Source organism: Prosopis cineraria, unplaced genomic scaffold, assembly GCF_029017545.1.
Source record: "Prosopis cineraria cultivar Desert tree isolate PC_DT_omini unplaced genomic scaffold, ASM2901754v1 PC9, whole genome shotgun sequence".
Lineage (NCBI taxonomy): Eukaryota > Viridiplantae > Streptophyta > Magnoliopsida > Fabales > Fabaceae > Prosopis > Prosopis cineraria.
Window position 1 is genome coordinate 16646967 of NW_026555340.1, and position 6729 is coordinate 16653695.

The window sequence follows — 6729 nt, forward strand, 5'->3', positions numbered from 1 at the left end:
CCTACTTCTCAATTCTGACCATAATATTGGTGCTTGAAGTCCTACCATACTCATGATTACATTTGACAAGCCAAAGCTTGAGAATAAAAGGTTACAAGAACCTAATTAATAGAGCACAAGCACTTGTCCCTATACACCATTTCTTAGAAGAAAGGCAGAGCCTCAAAAAATAGCCTGAAGTCTTTCTCCTCGCTATACATTTCCTTGCCATGACTTTGAATATTCAGTTGATTTCCTTCCTGTGAAAACGATCTTGACCTCCTTTAAATGACAGGTAGGTCCGTATCTGATATATAACGGACATAACTGGGTGACTCAGTGCACATTTCCTCAAAATCGGTTGCAAACCCCCAAGAGAATATGCATAAATCATGACTTTCTTCATGTCATTTTCTTGACACAAATGGAGACCAGTTTATTTTGATGTGTTAATGTGATGAATAAAAACTCTGCATATTTTCATATTCCCAATGATTTTTTTTTTTTTGGGTGTGGACTTTATTTTAAATTATATTAGTAGACTTTATTTTACACACGACAAAAGTAAGGTTTTGTGTAAAGTATTATTTCAAAACTAATGAACTCATCTAACCAGTCTCTATTGATTTATTAAAGGTCACCAATATCGTAGGTTATTGTGAGAATATAAACTGTTCTAATCTTATGATTGATTATAATCACCCTGTCCATTACACGAGTAGTAAAAGCTTACATGACAAGGTAAAACACTAACTAATTCAAGCCAATTGCTTCATTTTTCTTTGATTTATTTGTTGATTATTTTTGTTTTATTGTCGATCATTTAGGAGGGCTTGCAATGGGACATTAAACTCTTTGAAGCCATTGACAAGTTTTTTATATTTACGAGGATTTAGGTGGTTGAATTATGCTTATACCAATGGTCTTTTTGTGTCTTTTTCCTCGTGGATTATAATGTTAGGTTTCCTTGGCGTTAAATTTTGGTGTTCATTGGTTTATACAGTAAGTCATGTCTAATTAGGGGTACTTCGTCCGTTAATGTGAAAAACAATATTAATTTCTGTTTAAGTAATTTTTTTTATATATTGTTCAAGTAATCTTAATGAGTTAGACTGTATGTAGATGCAAAAATTTTATTTCCATTTAACCTCATTGAAACAAGCATTTGATCATATATACTTCAAATATGTCACTTTTACTTGCATTAAACCATAGCAAGTTGATCATAATCAATGTCTAAATCCTCCTTTCATAGAACTTTTACGCAAAACATCATATCATAATTATAATTCTCCTTGGAAATACATAGCCTTATAAAAAGGGGTGGAGATTCCTACCATCACTATAAAAAAAAATGACTTTTAACAGTGACTATTTTAATCACCGTACTTTTAACAGCAATAAATCACTACAAAAAAATTGACTTTTAGTGGCAACTTTTATTACCACTGAAAGCTAAAAAGTTACTGTTGATAGTTTTTAGCGGTGACAAGTCACCGTAAAAACTCTTGTCATTGATTTTATCTGCAGTAACAATAAAAGTCGCCGTTGGAAATTGAAAATTAGTGACAACTTTTAGTCGCTGCAGAAACCACACATTATCACCGATAAATGTTAAGTATCAGCGACAACATTTGTCATCGCAGAAACTATCAATCAGTGGCAATTTTTTGTTGCCGTTGAAAAGTAATGTTAGTTTTACCCACCATATGTCACTACGTCACACTCCTCATGGCGCCTCGACCTTACACCATGTGGCACCATGTCACACGCCACATGTCGCCCCCACATCACGTCACGTGTCATCATGTTATCAATTTATATTTTTATTTCACAAGTTATCTCCTCTAAAATTTGAACCTATGACCTCCTCCTTTGTATCCCACCATTTTGCTATTGAGTTGAAATGAACCTGCAATTGGTTACTGCATAATTAATATATATATATATATATATTATTAAACTATACAAACACACACATATATATTAAATATTAAATATTATAAAATATCATTACTATCATTAAATACTTCAATTTAATTCTTTCAACTTATTCAAATTACAAATTATATTATTTATTTTGTCTAAAGTAAACTATAAATATAATTGATATAATATCCTTTGTATTATTTATTTTAATTTTTTTACTTCTTGAGGTTATTATATTTTTTATTTTAATGTTCATATGTATAATTATAATATATAAAATATCTAAGAATAAATAGTAAAAATATAGATGATTATACATTAGTTCATAACTATTTATTTTTCTAGCTAGTTTTATTTAAAATTTTATTTTTACTTTTAATTAAAAATAATTCTTAAGTAATGTAATTGGGTTGTTTTTACATTACACTTTATTTTTTTAATTATTTTTTATTTTTAAATTATAATTTTATAAGAAAATTATACACTATATTATCTAATTTTATTTATATGTATGTCACAAGATAGCATTAAACAATAAAAAGAAAAAAAGGAAAATGACAATTAAGAATCTTATGAGACTATTAATTATAATTAAAGATGTTGAATTATTGAAATCCCAATAATTGATTATGGTCCTTATTTATAATTAAAAACATATAAGTTTAAAAAATTGTCTTTGAGAACCCAAATAATACTATTATGGGTTGGAGTTATGTTAATCTCAGTTAGAAAAATTATGACCTATATTTGAAAATGGGATTAATAATAGTCCTAATCCATAATAGTAATTTCAGTGGTCTCACCCATAACACTTGGCATCTTAGTTTTTTCAATTGAGAATAACAATAGTACCATCTCATAATAATATTTTTAGTATTGTTCTTTCTTGATTTTTTAAGTGGTTTGCCTGACTTTTGGTAAATTTTTAAGTGACTATCATATATTCGTAAGTGTCTTTCAAAAGTTTCATAATAGTGAATTTTAGTTTCATACTAGAAAACAATCTACTCCTAAGTGTAGATCTTCATTTTTTTCAACTAAAATTAACAATAGTGCCAATCCATCATAATAATTTCAGTAGTGCCATTTTTTATATTTTCCAAGTGAGGTTAATTTTGTAAACTCACATATATTTTTAATTCCAAATAAAAATCATGACCGTTATTGATATTTAATAATTCATGGTCACTAATTATAATTAATGATCTTATGGATCCTCACTTGTCATTTTTCATAAAAAAATATGATTTATTTCATTGTTTGAATCCTTATTAAAAATGTTGAGATGATATTTAGAATTGGAAAAAGAAGCCATCCGCATGTTGTAAGCTAGCCCTTGATGGGTGTGGGTAGAAAAAGTTAAACATATGAAAATGAAGGAAAGAGAAAATAACATCATTAAAAATGCCTTCTCTTCTCAAAACCAATTAACTAAACTAGCCTAAACAGTTGTATTGAATAAAACCAAACATTATTTAATAATAAAAATTGATGTAAATAATATGATTTGGCTTAATTCTTTACTTCGAGTCATTAGTATTAAATAATACCTTAACCTTATCTTAAAATAATTTCATTATTTTAAAGTTACAATTTAACTATAAAATATATTAAATGAAAACTCATTATGTTATTTTATATATTCATTATAAAATTATAGTAATACAATAAACTTAATGTCTTAAAAAGTTAAATATTAGATTAAATAAAATAAAAAATAATATTGAAAATATAAAATCAAACTTTCAGTGGCAACTTTGAACGTCACAGCTGAAAGTGAGACTTTCAGGGGTGACTTAAAAAGTTGCCGCTTATTGTCAACTTTCATCAACGACTTATATGTCACTGTTGAAACTTATAACATATTTATTATAACATCAATTTTAAAAAAATTATAATACATTTTAAAATACATTTATTATACTTTTTTTGTAGTGCAAAATCACCGACAAATTTTTGTCAACAAAAGTCGCTACTAAAAATATACTTTTGGTAGGAACAATTAAATATCACCGTCAAAAGTGAACTTTTGGCAGTAACCTTGGTATATCACCACTAAAAGTCTGCTTAATGTCGTTGTCAAAAATATTTTTATAAAAAATAATTTATATAATCTACTTAATGTCATGACCAAAACTATTTGTATAAAAAATAATTTAAAAATTAAAAATAATTTACATAATCTACTTTTGGTGATGATAGTTATTGCCACTAAAAGTATTTTTATAAAAAAATAATTTATATAATTTACTTTTGGCATTGACATTTGTCACCACCAAAAGTATTTTTAAAAAATTAAATATAATTTTAAATCATATGAATAATTTGTAAAATTATAATTTAAATTTTTTAAAAAATTTATGAATTGTTTTAAAAATTTTAAATTAAATAAAATCATTCAAAATATATTTTTGATTAAATGTCTTATTTTATATATAAAATTAGAAATAAATGATATATAGGATCGTGAAACAAAAAAATAATAGTTAAGATATGCTAAGTTTAATTATTAAATTATTTCTAATTTTTTGTTATTCATATCTTTTTTTAGGCATATATAGCTCATAGTTTTTTAAGAATTATATTATTAAGCTAGTATTTTAATATAATAAATTAAAATCTTGATGGGTTATTACTTTCAATTATAATTAGGTTAAGTTATACATAAATTATTTTTACATATAAATACATAAATGGCATTAGGATATTAAAGTTGTACAAATATTATGAAATGCAAATGATTTTGTAGACTACTTGGCATGTTGCACATTTGATGCTTAGCTTGATATACGTATGATATCTACTTCTTCTACTGAGCTCTAATAGCATTTGGACAAAGATTTCATGTAATTCCTCCAAGTATATTTAGGTTTTTATTGTTGTAAAAAAGAAGTTACAACATTTTTATAATTGATTATCACTAAGAATAATATGAATAACTATTCAAACCCACCTTACTATGAGGTTAAGGATTATTAAATGCTAACTAGATTCTTATAATTATCATATATTGTAAATTGTAAAAGTTATTAGTATTCATTTTCAAAATTATTCAAAATAACTCTTAACAAAATTTATGTGGTTAAACTTAATTTGTTATAAATTTTTTTTAAGATATTGAAAAATTATTGATAAATATATTTTAAATAAAAGAGGAGGAAACAGTTAGTTATTTTGAGAGAAGATAAAAATTTAATCATTTAGTTTATTAATTTTTGAGAAAAATATGTAGAAGAAAAAAGTAAAAGATATTTAACATAAAATAATATAATACATATTTATAAATAAATTATATACTTAATAATTTTCATTTAAAAAATAAAAATAAAATTTAAAAATTGGTTACAATGTATATAAGAATATTATTTAATATGTAAAAATTGTTTATTTTAAGTTCATTTTCCTAACAAGAATAATATTTATTGGTAAAAAATAATATTTTATTAAAATTATAATTTAAATATTCATATAAATCATTTTGTCATATTAATAATTGAAAATAAAATATAATATATCTATATCTTTTTGATAATATATTATTTGACATATGTAAATGCAGTTATATAACATATATTTAATTTCGCATGTGATAATTGCATGTGCATTTCAGTTTAGCTGGTGAAACAAGGAGGATTAAGGCTTGGAGGTGAGAGAGGTTAAGGATTCAAACCTTAGCTTTGTTATATTCTGCAACAAATATGTAATGTGGTAATGTGCCACATGAGGTGGTTTGAGGAAGCACACATGTGGTGGGTAACGTGCGCGCGTGGTAATGATATGGCTCATGAGGTGGCTTAAGGAGGCATACATGTGATAGGTGACATGACACGTGATAGTGGCGTAGCACATGAGATGGCTTGAGGAGGTGAGGTGCACATGTGGCTCACAACGTGTAATAATTGGAAAACCACAAAGATATGATTCTAACTCTCACAATGTGTAAGAGACACATTGCATTCATCATCATTATATAGTACAAGACGGTTATAACAAACTATACACATCATTGTTTCTAAAACATTCTAATAAATAATAAAGAGCAACAAAATTGTAAGGATTATAGCATCTTTGGGCTCTTATGTTGGACTTTGCTTAGCCTTGGGCTTTTTATCTTTAATACTCCCCCATAAACGAGAGGCAATAATAGGTAGCCCAAGTTTGTCTCAAAGCTGAATACATCTGGTTGAAGGCAGAAGGTTGGTTAATAAATTTTCAAGCTAATCTTTAGAGGGAACAAATCAAATTGTAATTTTATTAGATAAGACAAGTTCTCTAATAAAATGCATGTCAATCTCTATATGTTTTGTACGAGCATGATACACTAGATTTGATGCAAATGCTGAAGCACTAAGATTATCACACCAGATTGTATTAGTTTTTAAAGAAGAAATACCCAGTTCAAATAGCAAAGAATTTAGCCATATGATTTCTACTGATGTATGTGGAAGAGCTTTATACTCAAATTTAGCACCTGACCTCACTACAACTAATTGTTTCTTTGATGACCATGAAACTAACGTATCACCAAAATACACTAAATATCACCTAGATGATCTCCCGCTGTCTGAACATGCTACCCAATCAGCATCGAATAGCCAACTAGATCAAGAAAATTTAACTTCTTGATTTAAAGTGATATATTTACTGTATCTTGAAGATAGCGAAGTAAGTGTTTTATAGCTTGCCACTGTAGTACTGTAGGAGCAAATAAGAACTAACTTAATTTACTAACAATAAAAGAAATATCAAGTCTTGTGTTAGCTAAATATTACAGTATCTAATAAATTTTCTATACTAAGAAACATCATCAAGTGGAGCATT